Genomic DNA, 20,819 nt, shown 5'->3' with positions numbered 1-20,819 from the left:
GCTCCGAGGTCAGGATGTCTTCCAGTGGGGTGGAGAGGGTGGAAACCTCTCTGCAACGTCCTGGCTGTGGACGAAGCTGCCGTGGAGTGACTGCCGCAGGGTCCGAATCAGACTCGTCGCCAGTGTTAAATCTGTGAGTTGTTCAAGTAATTAATACTGAGACTTAATCAGTAACAATAAAACAGGTCTTTACTGGTTGGAGGTAGGGACTATACGTAGGTCTTTACTTCATGCCCACAGGCGGGAACTGAGGGGAGATCAGTACCCACAGTACTATTTATACCCCTATGGCCAGGAGTGGTACTGCGTATCACTACGCCCTACAAGTAGTGCAGTCCTGTCCATAGGTTCAAAGTAGCACACATATTACATACACAACAATATGGGCGAGTCCCAGCCTTTCACGCCCCAAGAAAGATCTAGTGTTCTCCTTCTCCCGAGAGGGTTCAAGCACTTTTACAAATGCCATGACCTGTCACTGTTTCTGGCCTGCGGAGCATGATGGGGATTGTTCAACTACTGCCGCACATACGTAGCCGACTTCACTGAATTGGCAAGTCTCTTAAATAACCTCCTAAAGGGAGGGCCCCGGGAGAGGCAAGACTGGATTGGACACCAGAGGCAGTCGAATCTTTTGATATGGTCAAAACCACTTTGGCCAATGCACCTGCCCTGGGTCTCCCGGACCCAGCAAAACCCTTTCACCTGTGGAACTGGGTGGGCAACCGGGCATATAGTGCAGTGGTTGGACAATTCCGGGACAATCGTATACAGCCAGCAGGATATTATTCTTGCCCGGTGCCGTCCTCCATGACGGGACAGCCCCCATGCCTGGCTGCCACCAATTCTGCAGCCTGGTCAGTAGAAGCAATTGAGCCCATGGTAGGTCCCGGTAAGGTAATCCTCCACACCCGCCACAGCCTTGTCAAACTTCTCACGGGCAGCCTGAAAACTATCTCCAACCAGAGGCGTGCGAGATGGGAGGCTTGTTTGTTAGGTAGCGGGGGTTCGGATCGAGGTGGTAACTGACCCTCGAACAAACCCGGCATCCTTCCTGATAGATGAAGGGACACCTCCCAATTCCAAACTACCCTCCTGACGTATCTATGTATGCTCAGTGAGGTCAATCAGGCCAATCACTTCCGGGTTCAACACCTACAGGAGGCACAGGATGCCAAAAGACTAAGGGGGGTTTGGAAAACACCCCCTTGTGTGGAGCAATGGGTGATGGTTCAGCGACCGGTTCGAGTTATTTTTGAGCCATGAGGGGATGAACCCTTCCAGATCCTCCTTAGTATAGGAACCTCAGTTTGCTTGCAGGAAAAATTTGATGTAAGGTGGAGACACTGGAGCCAGACTAAGCCCGTGGAGATGCCCGGGGAAGAAATTTCCCCTAACCCTCTGGACCCCTAGGGCTGAGGATAAAAAAAAACTGCTGAGTGTGTTCATTCATCTTCAGTGTACTGTCTCTTTAAAAGCCTGTGCTTCCCTCTTCAAGGTCGCAGGCTGTGCTCTCTCTCTCTCTCTCTCTCTCGAGATTGTGACTGCTGCTTGAAGTTGTGATTGAAGTTGCGTGGAGTGTGTGTATGTCAACTAATGTGCAATGTGCGATGAATTATGAAATGAAAATGACCCTATCGTTAAGAATAATGTGAGTTAACTTTCTTTCCTTCCCAATATTAGGTTAGGACCAAGTTTGGAGGATTAAGTCGATTCTTCGGGTTGTTATTTACCTCTCTCTTCCTTACAGATTGACCTTTCAACAGCTCAGTTTTTCAATTTGACCAGTGACCCTGCTCACCCTGACTGTTATACGACCCTGACCTGTCCCAGGACATACCCCTTGACTTTTGAGTTCTGATTATCTCCCTTTTGTGGTTGCTATGGTGAAATCTTCCAAAGCTGTTTGATTTGATCTGTTTAAATGTGAAAAACTAATTTTCCCCCAGTTATATTCAATGTTTTTACAGTATTGTGGAAAGACATCCGAAGAAAGGACAATAAGGAATATGACATAATTTACTGTTTTCTGCAAGAATGTGCTATTTTGTTTGTTTTATTTGTTCACAGTTTTACAAAAGATAAGCTTCAGCCTTAAAGTTACAGTTGCCAATGTGCTTGGAAAAAAAAATGAATTTGAATGTTTACAAGGCATGAAGTGATTGTTTCTTTGTTAATGTGGCTTCTTCCTTTTCCAAGTTAGTTTAAAAAAAATTGATCTGGATTAAATTGGAGTTATGAGGTTAATTAACTTATTAAAACCAGCCTTTCATTGTGGCCACGGTGAAATTCTGGTTGGTGTAAATTTGTGTAGACCCGCATTGAATTAGATAACTCCGCTCTGCGAGAACATCCGATAGTGGCAGGTCCCTCTATGACATTTAAGTGTTCATGTTTAGTTAAAGTGTAAAAACACAACTGTCTTTTCGATCGGGAAAGTTTTTTTAAAATTTACGTGAAGTGACGCAATTGCGTGCATCTGATAATGTTTTGCTCCACCTTCTTAAAGCCTGCAGAGGAGTTAACCCTTTCCACTGGCAGCTGTTTAATTTCACCAAGCAACAACTTTAGTATGAAGTTTAAAGATATTGGACATTATTAAATTTAAGTTTCTTAATTTTAAGTTAATGTTTCCCCACAGTGATAGAAGGAAAATTATGATTTGATAAATTAACCCCTCGAGCTATAAGGAGGGTCACAATGGATTATCTTCTTTCTTTTGTTATATAGAAGTTATCTTGTAAACTAATTACAGCACTTCTGTCTCTAATGTTAAAGCACTGTGTAAGTCACCTAGCCTGGGAATCACTTGTTTCTGAAATTGGAAATGGAGGATACATTCATAGGAATGAAATTGAATATTGACAAACCTGCCAGTACAATAATACTGCTGTTTGTATTTTGGGATAATTTTGTATTAACAAAATGGACTCAGGCACTATATATTTGGTTACTTTTGGGAAAATTAAAGATCCTCTAAAATAATGATAAATAAAAAGTGTTAATAACTTGGATCAAGTGAGAACGTTTGATCTATGTTTTCAATTTTAAATATTGTACTGGACAGTAAAGTTCCTCCAGGACACATGAATGAGATATGAATGGTAATTAAGGGTGTGAGATAGAAACTGGAGAATTACACCACCAATTGAGAATTTAAAAAAAATTTCTAGTGACGGTCAGGAAAGTGTCCTATAGTAAATTGATAGCTTTCTCTTGGAGACATTTGTGTCCCTGCCTTTAATGAACCTTTTAAGAAACTGAATTTGATAGCCTGGCCACATTGGGAACATGCAGAGGAAGATGAGCAAAGATCTCCAGATGACTACAATCTTTTGATAAGATACCTGAAAGCCTGAGAAAGGCTTGTATCGGATGGCATGTGTGGCATAATATGGAGATACTAGTATGAGTGTGCAAATGCGATTCGTTACATATGAGGTAATTACCATCCGGGAATGTATGGTGGGTTTGCACTGAAGAACAGGTCTCAGACATGCTCAGTTACTTGACAACAGCAAGACAGACATGAAATAGTTAATGTGGCTCAGGAGAGTGAGGCAACCTTTAAAGTATTGACACATAGTCCATCGAAAAACTATCTAATTAATGAAACAATCAGAATAGAGTTAAAGATATTGGTACCTGTTAGAGGTTGAAGAATCTGGATTGGGAAAATTGAGGGCTAAGGAGAAATCATGTTTTGTAAGAATTATCCACAAGATGGATATGAGTAAAAGAGAGATCTGGAGAATCTTTTAAGTCCATGATTGGTTGATTAAATGTTAAACTGTAATGTCACTTGAAATGATTGTAAATCTGAATTTAACTGTGACTGTAATAATTGTGTTTTGTAGGTAACAGAGCGTGGGGAAAACCAGTACGAATCCAGTATGAGGTGATCAACCAACACATTTTTAAGTATGAGTTGCACAATTGTGTGGCACAATTCGGATGCTCAGATACGACATTCCCCTATTGTTTGAGGGTTTCAGTGAGCTTATGATGCGACTGAACTCCCCCCTAAAGCATTTTTATGTTTTGGGGTAAGACAACTCGAGAATGGATATTGAAATTGACAGCATAGAGGACAACTCACACTGGTGAGATATTGGGCTTAATATATATCAGCACATCCTTAGGTTTGTATTATTTTCACATACTCTGGTAGTTATCTACCTTGTAATGATAGTGTATTTGATATATGTATACACTATGTAGTAAGACATTGGTACATAAGCCAATTAGGTACTCATGCCCATGACTAACAAATTAATTGAGCACACCAAAAGAGAAGATCCGAAGCAACGTAGAGGAAACCCCAGGCGGGGTAACATCAGGAAAGATAGAAGAAACAGAGGATAACCCAGGTGGGGCAGAATTGGAACACCGGAACAGTAGATTGAATTTAAGTAAGGGGTCAGATCAGGGCTGCTACTGCCAGATCATATGATGCAGCAATAGGAGCAGCGGGCAGAGGAGAAAGGATAGACTGGGGACTAAATATACAGATCCATCCATGGATCAGACTAATTTCACACATCCTCCTACACACGTTTTGGACGACTTCGGTCATTTGCTGGAGAGATCAAGCATATAAAGGATGAGCTGGTAGTATAAGAATCGGGATACACTTTAATTTAAATTTAAATATTAATCATACTCATCTGATGCATACCCGGTGCCTCGACGGGTGGCCACCTCAACAGGATTCACACCAGGCCCTATGCAACAAATGGGTGGCCTACCTGGAGTAACCAGAGGTCTAAGGGGGGAGGTGTATAACAAAGTAGGTCCAGTAACCGGAAGAAATCTCAATCATTCACACCCTTGGTTTCCCAGCATGCTATACCAGCTGCTCGTAGGTGGGCACACTTTCCAACCCGCCTCAAGGTTTCCTTTCGGGGGGTTGGAAGGGGGGACTGTTGGATTGCAAAAATAGGCCTGTGAACCAAAGCCTGAATCCTCTAGTCTTTAAATACATTAACCAAAGCTGTAGGAAGGGCTGTAGTATTAGCAATCATATTTAAAGGATGATTAGCTTCACTTATCAAGATATATATATATATTAAAAGCATACATGTAGCATTTAGGTAGCTGCAAAGCATGATGGGATACCTGACCATCCTATTAACCCTTTTTAACTAAGTACTGTAGAAATAGCAGACCACAGCATATTTGCTAGACTGTTGGTCTCCGTCTTTACTGATCCCAAAACATCTCAGAATGTTGTTATCAGTGTTACAGAAGCAGTGTTTAATGCAGCTGGCTTTCTGAGAGATAAGGGAAACTGAACTTCACAGGGAGTCGGCCATTTATATCTTTGCCTCAAACACCTTATCTCCCTTTGGAATGTCTGCTTGCAACCAAAAGCTGACATTGTTTATTATAATAAGCTTTTCTCAAGAATTAATGAAGTATTGGTTAGGTATAGCAGCATGGGGAGGGAAAGATAAGCCTGGTACGACCTCGCTTGCAGAGATTAGATGGAGCCTGGTACGACCTTGCTCACAGAAGCTAGATGTCTAAAAACTATGTCTTATGTTTAATGTCAAAGAACACTTCAGGGCGGCTCCCGACATTGAGTGACTAATCACGCCAACCAATAAGGGAGCAACAGTAGTGACGCTGTTGTACGTGTATGCCCACTTTTGTAACCTGTGGGCGTTACCTATCGAAAGGTATATCAGGGCTTGTATGCTGTATTTCCTTAGAGAGCTAGGTGCGAGTCTGAGGAGGCTCCCTTCTCTCCCTTTGTGCACAAGGCCTCCCGGCCGTTTTCTAATAAACTTTAGCTTTGTCAGCAGTTCCGTCTCTCCGTCTGGTTTTACGCCAAAATTCGAATCTAACACTTAAGTTTATAAACATTGAACGCTTACCTATGACTCTGCTTCCCATAAATATGAGAATCATTCAGGTTTCATAAATCATGGTAATTTTACTACTTAGCATGCTGAAGCTTAGTTTACTCAAACAGTTGCACCATTGTGCCCCAATGAGCATAATCGCCCATCAGCAATCACGTCTTGTTTTGGCAACAGCAAAATACTGTGGATGCTGGAAATCTGAAATAACAACAGAAAATGCTGGGAATACTCAGCAGGCCAGGCAGCATCCGTGGAAAGAGAAACAGAGTTAACATTTCAGGTCTGGGACCCTTCATCAAAACTTCATCAGTTCTGATGAAGGATCCCAGACCTGAAATGTTAACTCTGTTTCACTTCTTGTTTTGGGTTTATCCTGTCAATTATCACTGATCGGGATTTTGGTTCACTGAAAAAAGTAGCTTTTGGAACCATTTGTTCACAATCAGGCCCCATTTTTTAAAGTTGCTGCTACCTAAATAAAGGGCAATGATAAAAAGTAAATTAATGATTTTAAACATTAGGAAAAGCCTGGAAATGAGGAGAGTGGAGAAGAAGAAGAAGGCACAACGTTACTGCATCTGACACTCGCAGACACCAGCTAAGAAGTTGGCTCTGTGCAGATTGTAGAGGGTAGTATAGATGCAGGATCTCATAAAGTCATAGGTTTATACAGCACAGAAAGAGGCCCTTCGGCCCATCGTGTCTGCACCGGCCATCAAGCCCTATCTATTCTAATCCCATTTTTCAGCACTTGGCCCGTAGCCTTGTATGCTATGACGTTTCAAGTGTTCATCTAAATGCTTCTTGAATGTTGTGAGGGTTCCTGCCTCTACCACCCTTTCAGGCAGTGAGTTCCAGATTCCAACCACCCTCATAGAGTCATAGAGTTTTACAGCACAGAAAGAGGCCCTTCGGCCCATCGTGTCTGCGCCGCCCATCCATCCCTGTCCAGTCTAATCCCATTTTCCAGCATTTGGTCCATAGCCTTGTATGCAATGGCATTTCAAGTGCTCATCCAAATGCTTCTTGAATGTTGTGAGGGTTCCTGCCTCTACCACCCTTTCAGGCATTGAGTTCCACATTCCAACCACCCTCTGGGTGAAAAAGTTCCTCCTCAAATCCCCTCTAAATCTCCTGCCCCTTACCCTGAATCTATGCCCCCTTGTTATTGACCCCCCTACTAAGGGGAAAAGTTCCTCTTTGTCTACCCTATCTATGCCCCTCATCATTTTGTACACCTCAATCAGGTCCCCCCTCAGCCTTCTTTGCTCCAAGGAAAACAACCCCAGCCTGTCCAGCCTCTCTTCATAGCTGAGGCGCTCCATCCCAGGTAACATCCTGGTGAATCTTCTCTGCACCCTCTCCAAAGCAATCACATCCTTCCTATAGTGAGGCGACCAGAAGTGCACACAGTACTCCAGCTGTGGCCTCACCAGCGTTTTGTACAGTTCCATCATAACCTCCCTGCTCTTATATTCTATGCCTCGGCTAATGAAGGCAAGTATCCCATATGCCTTTTTAACCACCTTATCTACCTGTTCCGCTGCCTTCAGGGATCTATGTACATGTACACCAAGGTCCCTCTGACCCTCTGTACTTCCTAGGGTCCTACCACTCATTGTGTATTCCCTTGCCTTATTTGTCCGTCCAAAATGCATCACCTCGCACTTTTCAGGGTTAAATTCCATTTGCCACTTTTCCGCCCATCTGACCAACCCGTTTATATCGTCCTGTAGCCTGAGGCTTTCCTCCTCACAATTTACCACCCCACCAATTTTCGTGTCATCTGCGAACTTACTGATCATACCTTTTACATTCTCATCCAAATCATTTATGTAGATCACAAACAACAAGGGACCCAGCACCGATCCCTGAGGTACCCCACTGGACACAGGCTTCCAGTCACAAAAGCAACCTTCGACCATCACCCTTTGCCTCCTGCCACTCAGCCAGTTTAGGATCCAACGCGCCAAGGCACCCTGGATCCCATGGGCTCTTACCTTCTTGACCAGTCTCCTATGCGGGACTTTGTCAAAAGCTTTACTGAAGTCCATGTAAACCACATCCACAGCATTTCCCTCATCCACCCCCCTAGTCACCCCCTCGAAAAATTCAATCAGATTTGTCAGACATGATTTACCCTTGACAAAGCCATGCTGACTATCCCCGATTAATCCTTGCCTCTCCAAGTGGAGACTAATTTTGTCCCTCAGAATTTTTTCCAATAATTTCCCTACCACAGATGTTAGGCTCACTGGCCTGTAATTCCCTGGTTTATCCCTGCTACCCTTCTTGAATAATGGTACTACGTTAGCTGTTCTCCAGTCCTCTGGTACATCCCCTGTGGCCAGAGAGGTTCTGAAAATTTGTGTCAGAGCCCCTGCAATCTCCTCCTTTGCCTCCCACAGCAGCCTGGGATACATCTCGTCTGGGCCTGGGGATTTATCCACTTTTTGGCCTGCTAAAACCGCCTGCTAAAACCGCTAGCACCTCCTCCCTCCCTCTGGGTGAAATTTTTTTTCCTCAAATTCCCTCTAAACCTCCTGCCCCTTACCTTGAAACTATGCCCCCTGGTTATTGACCCCTCTACTAAGGGGAAAAGTTCCTTTCTATCTACCCTATCTATGCCCCTCATAATTTTGTACACCTCAATCAGGTCCCCCCTCAGCCTTCTCTGCTCTAAGGAAAACAATCCCAGCCTGTCCAGTCTCTCTTCATAGCTGAAGCGCTCCAGCCCAGGTAACATCCTGGTGAATCTCCTCTGCACTCTCTCCAATACAATCACATCCTTCCGATAGTGTGGCGACCAGAACTGCACACAGTATTCCAGCTGTGGCCTAACTAGCGTTTTGTACAGCTCCATCATAACCTCCCTGCTCTTATATTCTATGCCTCGGCTAATGAAGGCAAGTATCCCATATGCCTTTTTAACCATCTTATCTACCTGTCCTGCTGCCTTCAGTGATCTATGTACATGCACACCAAAGTCCCTCTGATCCTCTGTCCTTTCTAGGATCCTACCATTCATTGTGTATTCCCTTGCCTTGTTAGTCCTCCCAAAATGCATCACCTCACACTTTTCAGGGTTAAATTCCATTTGCCACTGTTCTGCCCATCTGACCAACCTGTCTATATCGTCCTGTAGCCTGAGGCTTCCCTCCTTGCTATTTACCACTTCACCAATTTTCGTGTCATCTGCGAACTTACTGATCATACCTCCTACATTCATATCTAAATCATTAATGTACACTACAAACAGCAAAGGACCCAGCACCGATCCCTGCGGTACACCACTGGACACAGGCTTCCAGTCACAAAAAGAACCTTCGACCATCACCCTCTGCCTCCTGCCACTAAGCCAATTTTGGATCCAATGTGCCAAATTGCCCTGGATCCCATGGGCTCTTACCTTCTTGACCAGTCTCCCATGCGGAACTTTGTCAAAAGCCTTACTGAAGTCCATGTAGACTACATCAACTGCACTACCCTCATCCACACACCTAGTCATCCCCTCGAAAAATTCAATCAAATTGGTTAGATATGATCTCCCCCTGACAAAACCATTCTGACTATCCTTGATTAATTCTTGCCTCTCCAAGTAGAGACTAATTCTGTCCCTCAGAATTTTTTCCAATAATTTCCCTACCACTGATGTTAGGCGCACTGGCCTGTAATTCCCTGGTTTATCCCTACTACCCTTCTTGAATAATGGTACTACGTTAGCTGTCCTCCAGTCCTCTGGCACCTCCCCTGTGGCCAGAGAGGTTCTGAAAATGTATGTCAGAGCCGCTGCAATCTCCTCCCTTGCCTCAACAGCAGCCTGGGGCACATTTCATCAGGGCCTGGGGATTTATCCACTTTTAAGCCCACTAAAACCGCTAGTACCTCCTCCCTCTCAATACTAATTTGTTCAAGTATATCACAATCCCCCTGCCTGATTTCTATGCCTACATTGTCCTTCTCCATTGTGAACACAGATGCAAAATACTCATTTAAAACCTCACCCACATCTTCCGACTCTGCACACAGATTGCTACTTTGGTCCCTAATGGGCCCTACTCTTTCCCTGGTTATCCTCTTGCCCTTAATATACTTATAAAACACCTTGAGATTTTCCTTTATTTTGCCCGCCAGTGTTTTTTCATGCCCCCTCTTTGTTCTCCTAATTTCTTTTTTAAGTACCCCCCTGCACTTTCTATACTCCTCTAGGGCTTCCACTGTTTGTAGTCCTTTGTATCTGCCAAAAGATGGTATCTGCAGATGGTGAGGTACCGGGCATGAGTGGGCTGCAGCAAGTCCAGGGGAAAGGGTAGCTCGGATGACAGCTCCCTGGAGGGCAAGTTAACTACACTAGTTCTGCTGCACAGGGCTCAGATGATGACCTTGATGGGGCGGCCTTCAGGGGAAAGGTGATGGCCATGCACAGCGAAATGCTAGGTGCAATGGCAAGCCTGCCAGTGAGCCTCTTGTCAGTGTCAAGGATCATGGAGGAGTCTGACTCCAACATTGGACGGGGCTTTGTGCAGAGCCTGGAGCCCATGATTTCCAGGATGCAGAGGTGCCACCCAGGGGGAGTGGCTATGGGTCAGTGGAGCAGGACCCTGCTGTCCTCTCTCAGGATGACAGCATTCCTACTCCCACCACTGCCACTCTGCCATTGCCGTTGCTGCTGCCTGTCAGCCAGCCAGCCCAGACTGCTGCTGCCCTTGACAAGGTGGTGCAGTCTACACCTGGGCCTTCTAGATCCACAGCTGATCGAGGTCTTCCTGCAAGGCCATCTGTAGTCTCCCCCACTGAAAGTCAGCAGCCTTTCACCAGCCATGATGCAGCCACTGGGGGAGCACTGTGTGGGAGCACCAGTGTTGGAAAGGGCACACAAACGACAGGAACTAAGGGATTGCACAAGGGTGGTTAGTTCATATTGTAATGTTTATTGAATACTTATAAATGTATTAATTTTGTTTGGAATCTTTGTTTTGTGATGCCTCTCATTTCAGCTTTGTGCCATGACAGAGGGATGGTATGATGGTGATGTGGTTGATGGGAAATAACAACAGAAAATGCTGGAAATACTCAGCAGGCCAGGCAGCATCCGTGGAGAGGGAAACAGAGTTAACGTTTCAGGTCTGGGACCCTTCATCAGATATATGTGGTTGATGGGGTTGTGGTGAGCAACGGGGATCTGGGGTTTCATTCACTTGAATAGGAGACTCATAAGAGATCACGGACAGCCCGTCTGGAAGGGGGATTTGCTGTCTGCCTCCTCCTAGTTAAATGGAGGAGACCTGCCACTGATAAGATAGAATGGGAATCGGAGCAGGACGAGGCTTATGCAAAATTAAAAGCAGCCCTGATGTCCACACCCGCACTAGGATTGCCAAATATAGTATAGACGGGAACTTCTATAACGCCACAGTCACCCAAGAGTATGGGGGAGATATGAGGCCAATTGCCTATTACTCCACCCAACAAACCCCCGTGGCTAAAGGAATGGTGAGATGCGTGGCGGCCCTCAACTGCGCCGCATGGGCGGTGTGGATATGCGAGTCCGTCACTATGTCAGGACAGCTGATATTACACACGCAAAATACAGTGGTGAACCTGCTAAACAAAGGTAAAATGAAGGCTGTATCAGGCAGAAGGAAGGCAGCTTGGGAAGCAGTATTGATACCCAAGGACAGATCAGTCTAGATTATAAGGGAACATAGAGTCAACCCCGCAGAGGAAATGCTATCAGAGGGCGAGGCACACGAGTGTCAGTTAGTATTCGAAGAAGAGGTCAGAGGAACCATATCAGACTTGCCCCTTGAAAATCCCAAAACCACCTTTCATGTAGATGGATCTCGCCGATATATAAATGGGGAGCCACACACTGGTTGGGCAGTAGTATCCGAGAACGGAGAAACAGTCGCAAAGGGAGGGCTTGAAGGAGGACCTCAGCGCAGGTAGCAGAACTAGTGGCTTTCATGGAAGCATTGAAATTGACAAAAGGAAAATGAGTAAATATATACACAGATAGTAGGTATGCCTTTGGGGCAGTGCATAATTATATGATAGCGTGGAATAGGAGATGATATGTAACCTCCGGAGGAGGACAGAAACAGCATGAGGAGGTAGTGAGAGACCTAGTAGAAGCGGTAAAAGGAGCAGAAGAGGTAGCAGTGATTAAAATAAAGGCACATTGTAAGATAGTGAGCGAGCAACAAAAAGGAAATATGTTAGCTGATCAGGCAGCAAGAGCAGCGGCAGACACAGAGAATCCTACACCAATAGCAGTAGGTAGAATAACAGCAGAGGGAAGAAATACTGCCTAGTGATCATAGACCAGTTTACAAGGTGGGTGGAAGCATTCCCCACCAGAGACTGCAGTGCTCAGACTCTGGCCCGAATATTTGCATACGACATGATACCGAGATGGGGGTCCCGTTGCAAATAGATTCAGATCAAGGTACCCACTTTACGGGAAAGGTAAAGAAAGAAGCTTGTAAGTTACTAGGAGTAAGACAGAAGTTCCATATCCCCTATCATCCTCAAAGCTCAGGCATGGTAGAGCGAATGAACAGAACCCTGAAAACAGCTTTAAGCAAGGCCATAGCCGAAACCGGACAGGGATGGGTGGATGTCCTTCCGTGTACCCTGATGAGGCTGAGAGCCACCCCAAACAGGGTGACCGGACTGACACCATATGAACTCATAACTGGACGAGCAATGCGTCTGCCGGAAGGAGTAGCATCTGGTAGCGAGGGAGTTAAAAGATAAAATTAGGAAATACGTACAAACATTGGATAATTAATTGAGGGAGCTCAAACAAGAAGTTAAAGAACAACAAGACATCAGAGATAAAATTACACAAAAGCAGGGGGCCTTGGACCCGCTACCCAAGGTGGGCGAGCAGGTATTTGTTAAAATATTGCCAGAGAGATCGGGATTTGCACCTAGATGGACTGGGCCATTTGAGGTTATCATGACCAGCGATATGTGCGCATGTATAGATATGAGGGGAAAGGGTAGATGGAAACATTGGACCCAATTAAAACGATATAGCAATAACCCATCTGATCTTAAATCCCACAGGAACAATAGAATAAACACCGGAGATAAACTAACCCCTGGTGATGACCAGGCTTCTGCTTAATTTACAGGGAAACTTCACCATGAAGGTGGGATTACTGCTGGGACACGAAATAAGCGAAGGGACATCCCACATTACACAACAAGTACATGATAAGGAAGCACCATGTTTTAATGGAACAATCACATTCAGAGTCTCATCCATGGCTCCCAATACACAGAAAGAAGGGACAAGCGAACCGAGGATGCTATAATGTCCAGATATGAAACCTGGACCTATGAATGGACTAGTATTATTTACCGAGGGAGAACAATTGTATGGTAACGGGAGACACGAAATTGTACCGGTGCTAAGGAACTTAACTATGTTACAATGGCCAGGATATTGTGAAAGGTTTACTAAAACTAGAGAATTGTAAGCATATATGATAAAGAATGTAATTAACCAAGCTGCTGATGCGACAGGGGCTACTAATTTTAGGGGACATGCTGCATTCCACCAAAGGATTAAGAGGAGCTTAGGAACTGACATACTCACGGGAATAAACACAGGGACATCATTCATTAATGCCCTAGATATACAAGGGCCTAGAAATTCGGTGGCGCCTCGTTTGGGGTGCCAAGCTCGCCTGGATGGAGCCGCTTGCGCCAGCCGGAAATTCAGTTTCAGCGCCCCAAATGGAAGCGGGGCGCTGCTCGAGGCACCCCGCTCCCTCTTGGGGCGCTGCAACTGAATATTGCAGCGCACCATGCTGCAGCGCCACATGCTGCGGCACGGTACGCTGTGGTACTGCAGGCCTTCCTCCCCTTCTTAAAGGGGAGGGGCCTGCACCAGCGCGATCGGAGATCGCAAATGCCGGCAAAAGAGCCCGGCACCGAGGAGAAGTGCCGGGCTCTTGGGACACAGCCGGCACTGCCCGGCGGGGGGGGCTCAGGAGGCCGGGGACGGCGGCGCGAGGAGGTGCTGGCAGGCGGCCAACGAAAAAAATGACCACCCCGCACCTCCCCTTTAACTAGCGCCACTACCGCCACAGGTAGGCCCCCCTGAACCAGTCGCAAATTGCGACCGGCGTTACAGCGGGGGGCGTGACCAAATATCGCGATCGGGGCGGTAGCGGGGCGCTGCGCACACCGATGACGTCATCGGTGGTGGCGCAGCGCTACAGGCTAATGCCGCCATTAGCGCCCCGCTAAATTTCGCGGGAGGCATGTGGCGCTAAACCCACTAAGTGCCCTCTTTGGGCGCTAACTGGTGGCGCAGCCCACCGAATTTCTAGGCCAAGGAGTCCAGAGTCGTGTGGAACGACTACAAAGGGTATTACAACAGATTTTAGAGAAGGAAACTAGATTGGTTCGACAAGGATCAGAGTTAGGAGGACACACGATAAGGAAGTTACTCGAGTGAATCAACGTTTTTGAGGGCCATGCTAGCATTATCAACAAACTAAACCATAGAGATGAGGAACAGACAAAAGACGGGGTAGGGCGAGGCGTGTGTCATGCCTATGGCCAGTGGATTACTGGACAGTTAAAATATAATCTGGCACAGATACAGCAAGGCGAGGTACCAGACTGGATTAACAGCACACAGCTCCATGGCCTGAGCCAGAATCCAGGCCCTCTGAGTGCTTGCATCCTCAAAGGGATGACCAGAGTATATCCGGTGATACAAAAATGTAAAGCAGAAGTGACAGCAATGATAGGCATGGTACTCCTGATACCAGTGGTGGGTCGAGACACGACTCCATACCCACAGTACCAGGTAACAAACATAGGCATAGTGAGGGGTGAGACATACCTCCAATACTATCCAATTGATACCTATGCCATCAGGAAGAATGGTACTATGAGAGGAGTCTCCCTAAACGGATGCCACGGGAAAGGCACGCTTATGATATGCCCACATCCGGTAGGAGAAGGCTCTAAGGATGAGTGCGGCTATAATAAGACAGAGAGGTGTGTGTTGGAATTATCACATGCTGATCACCATCACACCCGCTCAGGATATAGAGGTGAAGGGGAGTATTGTATAGCCACAACAGAGACTCAGTACCAATATAATAACCTTGTATGTGCAATCACAATGCCTAACTTCTGCTTTATGCCAAAGATCCCTGTGACAATTGGACACACCAGATTGGTGTATATACATTCAAGGGAGGAGATAAAACTAAATGTGACAGATAATCTAAAGAAGAGTTGGTCAATTATGAAGATCTGGTAGGGGCCCCAATACCCCGCCTGCAGGAGGATCTGCAAGAAATGAAAGAGGATTTAAGTAAGATGGTGAAACAATACATAGTGTTGCAAAGGGTCTTGGGGAATTAGAAAAGGACATAGAGGTAGAGCTACAGGAAGTCCCGTGGTACGAGAAGCTGTGGGATTGGGGAATGAATGTCAACATACACCCATGGATCCGCATCATTTCTCATATGTTAGTTATAGTACAGTTAGTCATGGCTACAGGATGGGGAATAGCAGCATGCACCGCTTGTAAAAAGAAACGGACCAAACAAAGAGCTAAAGCGAGTCAGAAAGAGTTGGAAAACACAAAGTTGCTCTAAACATGATGGGTATGCAGGGCCTCCTGAACCAGCGCCTGATCACCGCATGGGGCAGGAGGCACAGTGATGCTTATACATGTGGTTTAACTTGGGCAAGGGCCAAGTACCAAAAGGGGGGATTGAAGTGGGGAAAGATTTAAACTGACATCGCTGGCAGTTTCATTGAATGGTGTAAGGAAGATAGTGTAGTGTCCGTGTGTAGATAAAAACACTGAAGACAGGAGTTGGTTCATAGGTATTTACTAAGCAAGTCTGGGGGGGGGTTTCTAAAGGATATACACAATACACAGGCTTATATAGCCCAAGTGGCAATTACCGGCATTACGCACACCTGGGGCTCTTAAAGGCACATACACCATAATTGCTCTTAAAGGCACATACACCACAGATAGGGACTAACATGAAAGACCACATCCATAAAGATGCGGTCAAAGATAGCTGACCTTTGGAGAGATATAAAACAATTAAATGGGGACAGGATGTCCAGCATTTCAACTGCCCGTAAGAACTTTATTATCTAGGTTACATTCCAAGGTATCTTTTAATCAGCATTCAGCAGTTTGAGTGATTGATTGAAGAGGCAGCTTATACATGTTTATATTAAGATTCGTAACCAATCCGTGAAGGTGCATGTGGGCCAAGATCCAATCAGGTAGCAGGAATGAATTGTGCATGAGATGGCCATATGTATTGTAATGTATAAAAATGTACTGTTTGCTGTAACAATTTGGAGAAGTCTGGCTAAGACAGAGCAGACTTTCTCCCCACCGGTGCAATAAAGACAACTTGACTATCGATCTAAAAACCTTGTGTCGAGTGTTGGTTTAAAATACTCCACAACAATGGCTTTCATTATATGAGCGCTGGCCACAAGTGGTGGAGTTGGGGAGGGGAGCCATCGGCCAGGTATAGAGCGGATAACCCTTGTCACCGAACAGCCACCTTCGGGTTCGACGTGGTGGCTGGAAGATTGCTGGCACCATGGACTGGTGCAGGATGAAGGCATCATGGCTGCTGCCAGGATAGCAGTCATTCACCAGCATCATGTGTTTGATGAGTTTGCACATCAACTGCACGTTAAGTGAGTGATACCCTTTGCAGTTATGGAACATCTCACCATTGAGATGTAGTGCCCACAAAGCCATGGGGAAGCCCGATATCCTGGCAAAGCCCCATGCACGTTCCTCCTGCTTCTCTGAGAGAAGACAATGCCTATAGTGACTACGCTTCAAAAAGTACTTCATTGGCTGTAACCCGCTTTGGGATGGCCTTGACTGCTCAGGAGGATCCCTCCAGCACTCGCCGGAGCGGGTGTCACAATTCGTGGTGGTCTACTGCATCCTCCACAACTTGGCCATCATGGCCCTTGCCACCACGGGTTCCGCGACCACCTCAGTAGGAGGGGGAGGAGGAAGAGGAATAGGAGGAGGAGGAGGGAAGGAGGCAGCCTGCACATCCACATTCCATATGGGCTGTCCGTGAGCACATCACCAGACTCCGGTTCCCCTGAATGAAATCCCAGATCCCCATTGTTCACCACTTCCCCACCTAACCATCACTCTGTCATGGAACATTATAGCATTCTCTTGGCCACAATATTGAAGTGAAAGCCATCACAAAACAAACATTTGAAACCACATTTATAAATCATTCAATCCAATACTACATAACAAAGTCAACTAATCAATCTTGTGCATTCCCTTAGTGCTGTCTTCCGTGTGCCTTTGCCTGTCCTCGTGCTCCTACGAAGTGCTACCCCAGTGACTGCAGCATGGTTGGTGGAAGGCTGCTGACTTTCAGTGGGGGAGACTACAGATGGTCTTGAACAGCTCTGGGCCTAGAAGGACCGGCTGTAGACTGCACCACCTCAACATGGGCGGCAGCAGTCTGGACTGGCTGGCTGACAGGCAACAGCAAGGGTACTGGCAGAGTGGAAGTGGTGGGTGGATGAGTGCTGTCATTCTGAGAGAGGACAGCAGGTTCATGCTCCACGGAGCCACTGCCTCTCCCTCCGGGGTGGCACCTCAGCAATCCTAGTAAACTGTTGGAGGAAGATTTCTGAACAGCTGCAATACCCTGCATGCCCCTTTCCACACTAGTAAACGCAGCCACGATGGCAGCAGTCTGAGATTATGTGGCAGCAAGCTAAACCTGCATGACAGAAGTCTGAGCTTCCACTGTTGCACTCAGATGTTGAGTTGCTTCTACTTGTGCTGCAATGGAAGCTGAGACATTGCCCATCACACCCAGCATCGTGGTTGGGTCTGCAAGTGCTCTAATGGAGTTGCCCATCACTTCCATCCTGGAAATCATGAGCTCCAAGTTCTGTGCAAAGCCCTGTACAAGGTTGGAGCCAGACTCTTTGACAGTGACAACAAGCTCTCTAGCAGGCCTGCCATTGAACCTAGCATTTCTGTGTGTATGACCCTCATCGTTCTGCTGTAGGCCGTTCCATCGAAGTCCTTATCTGAGTTCTCTGCAGCAGAACTCGTGTGCGACCTCGCCATCCGGGGAGCTGATTCCTGGGCTACCCTTTCCAACTCATCCGACTGCAGCCCACTCGTGCCTGGTGTCTCATGTAGATCCCGCCTCTATACTACCCTCTAAAATACACGCAGTGCCAGTTTCTGTGCTGGTGCCTGCAAGTGTGAGATTGAGTGATGGTGTCTCTTCTTCTTCAACACTCTCCTCTTGCTTTTCCTACACTGGATGGCCAGGTTGGAGTTCTTGGGTATCTGAAAGGAGAAAGGCACAAGGGTAAGTTGTGGTGAAGGGAGAGGGGAGCTTGTAGTTGAGAAGAGATTGTGGGATGTGGGGGAAGTGGGATGTGAGAAGAAGGATTAGGTATGAGCATATTGTCATCTTCAATTGTTTCAGCCTCGCCAATCGCCACAGCCTCAGTGACGGACCCTCCTATAATGTCGAGCACGGTCTCCTCCAGCTAGGTCAGGATAGGCAGGCTTGCCCGTCCCCCGCTGGTTAGCTGCTGCTGTCTGCAGTTGTCAGCCATCTTGCCCTGCAAGAGAAAGGTACGTATGTCAGTGAGTGTGTAGTTTGGGTGATGTGCCTGTCATGTTTGAGTAGTAGGCAGTGTGTGCGAGGCACAGGCAGGTAGTGCAGGAATCCCCTGTGGCCTTTCCCCTCTCAAACAGATATACCACTTTGGATACTGTTGGGGGGGATGGCTTATCAGAGGAAGGCAGCAGCAGCCAAATTCCTGGCACCAGGGGTGGTTCTGCTGCACAGGAGGGGAGGAAAAAGAGGGGTAGAGCTAGAGTAATAGGGGATTCTATTGTAAGGGGAATAGATAGGCGTTTCTGCGGCCACAAATGATGGTGTGTTGCCTCCCTGGTGCAAGGGTCAAGGATGTCTCAGAGTGGCTGCAGAACATTTTGGAAGGGGAGGGTGAACAGCCAGTTGTCGTGCTGCATATAGGTACCAATGATTTAGGTAAAAAACGGGATGAGGTCCTAAAAGCTGAATATAGGCAGTTAGGAGGTAAATTAAAAAATAGGACCTCAAAGGTAGTAATCTCAGGATTGCTACCAGTGCCACGTGCTAGTCAGAGTAGAAATAGAAGGATATTTCAGCTGAATACGTGGCTAGAGGAATGGTGCAAGGGGGAGGGGTTTAAATTCCTGGGACATTGGAACCGGTTCTGGGGGAGGTGGGACCAGTACAAACCGGACGGTTTGCACCTGGGCAGGACTGGGACTGATGTCCTAGGGGGAGTGTTTGCTAGTGCTCTGGGGGAGGGTTTAAACTAAAATGGCAGGGGGTTGGGAATCTGTGCAGGGAGACACAGGAAAGGGAAACAAGGATAGAAGCAAAAGACAGGAAGGAGAAAAACAAAGGTGGCAGTCAGAGAAATCAAGGGTTTAAATCAAACATGGCCACAGTAAATAATAATTCTAATAGGTCTAAGAGCATTAAAAAAATAAGCCTGAAGGCATTGTGTCTTAATGCGAGGAGCATTCGTAATAAGGTGGATGAATTAGCTGCGCAAATAGAGGTAAATGAATATGATATGATTGGGATTACGGAAACATGGCTCCAGGCTGGCCAAGGCTGGGAACGCAACATCCAGGGATATTCAATATCCAGGAAAGATAGGCAAAAAGGAAAAGGAGGTGGGGTAGCATTGATTGTTAAAGAGGGGATTAACACAATTGTAAGGAAGGATATTAGCTCTCATGATGTGGAATCTGTATGGGTAGAACTGAGAAATACCAAGGGGCAGAAAATGTTAGTGGGAGTGGTATATAGACCCCCAAACAGCAATGCGGAGGTTGGGGATGGCATTAAAAGGGAAATTAGAGAAGCGTGCAATAAGGGCACAGCAGTTATCATCGGAGACTTTAATCTACATATAGATTGGGCTAACCAAAGTAGTAACAACACTGTAGAGGAGGAATTCCTGGAGTGTATACAGGATGGTTACCTGGACCAATATGTCGAGGAACCAACTAGAGATCAGGCCATTTTAGACTGGATATTATGTAATGAGAAAGGATTAATTAGCAATCTTGTTGTGCGAGGCCCCTTGGGTCAGAGCGATCATAATATGATAGAATTCTTCATTAAGATGGAGAGTGAAGCAGTTGGCTCAGAGACTAGGGTCCTGAATTTAAATAAAGGAAACTACGATGGTATGAGGTGCGAGTTGGGTAGGATTGATTGGGGAATGTCACTCAAAGGGTTGACGGTGGATAGGCAATGGCAAACATTCAAAGATCGCATGGATGAACTACAGAATTTGTTCATCCCAGTTTGGCATAAAAATAAAAATAAAAAGGTGACTCAACCGTGGCTAACAAGGGAAATTAGGGATAGCATAAGATCTAAGGGGAGGACATATAAATTGGCCAGAAAGAGCAGTAAACCTGAGGATTGGGAGCTGTTTAGGATTCAACAAAGGAGGACAAAGGGATTAATTAAGAAGCGGAAAATAGAGTATGAGAGTAAGCTTGCTGGGAGCATAAAAACTGACTGTAAAAGCTTTTATAGATATGTGACGAGAAAAAGTTTGGTGAAGTCAAGCGTAGGTCCCTTGCAGTCAGAATCAGGGGAATTTGTAATGGGGAACAAAGAGATGGCAGACCAATTAAATACATACTTTGGTTCTGTCTTCACAAAGGAGGACACAAATAAACTCCCAGAGATGTCAGGGAACATAGGGTCTAATCAAAGGGAGGAACTGATAGAAATCAGTATTTGTAGGGAAATGGTGTTGGGGAAATTGACGGGATTGAAGGCCCATAAATCCCCAGGGCATGATAATCTACATCCAAAGGAGGCTGAGGCTTTCGTGAGAGGT

General features: G+C 46.1%; 1 long non-coding RNA gene across 1 annotated transcript; it reads left to right on the top strand.

The window, feature by feature from the left end:
• Positions 1-1,449: 1,449 nt before the first annotated feature.
• On the top strand, positions 1,450-16,301 carry LOC147114838 (uncharacterized). The gene is made up of 3 exons (XR_015079000.1): positions 1,450-1,651; positions 3,858-3,898; positions 10,865-16,301. It is a non-coding gene; the product is annotated as an uncharacterized LOC147114838 (long non-coding RNA).
• Positions 16,302-20,819: the final 4,518 nt, after the last annotated feature.

Source organism: Somniosus microcephalus, chromosome 7 (genome assembly GCF_052327205.1).
Source record: "Somniosus microcephalus isolate GS21.2 chromosome 7, FLI_Smic_1.0, whole genome shotgun sequence".
Taxonomy (NCBI): Eukaryota; Metazoa; Chordata; class Chondrichthyes; order Squaliformes; family Somniosidae; genus Somniosus; species Somniosus microcephalus.
This window is presented reverse-complemented; position numbering and strand designations above follow the sequence as displayed.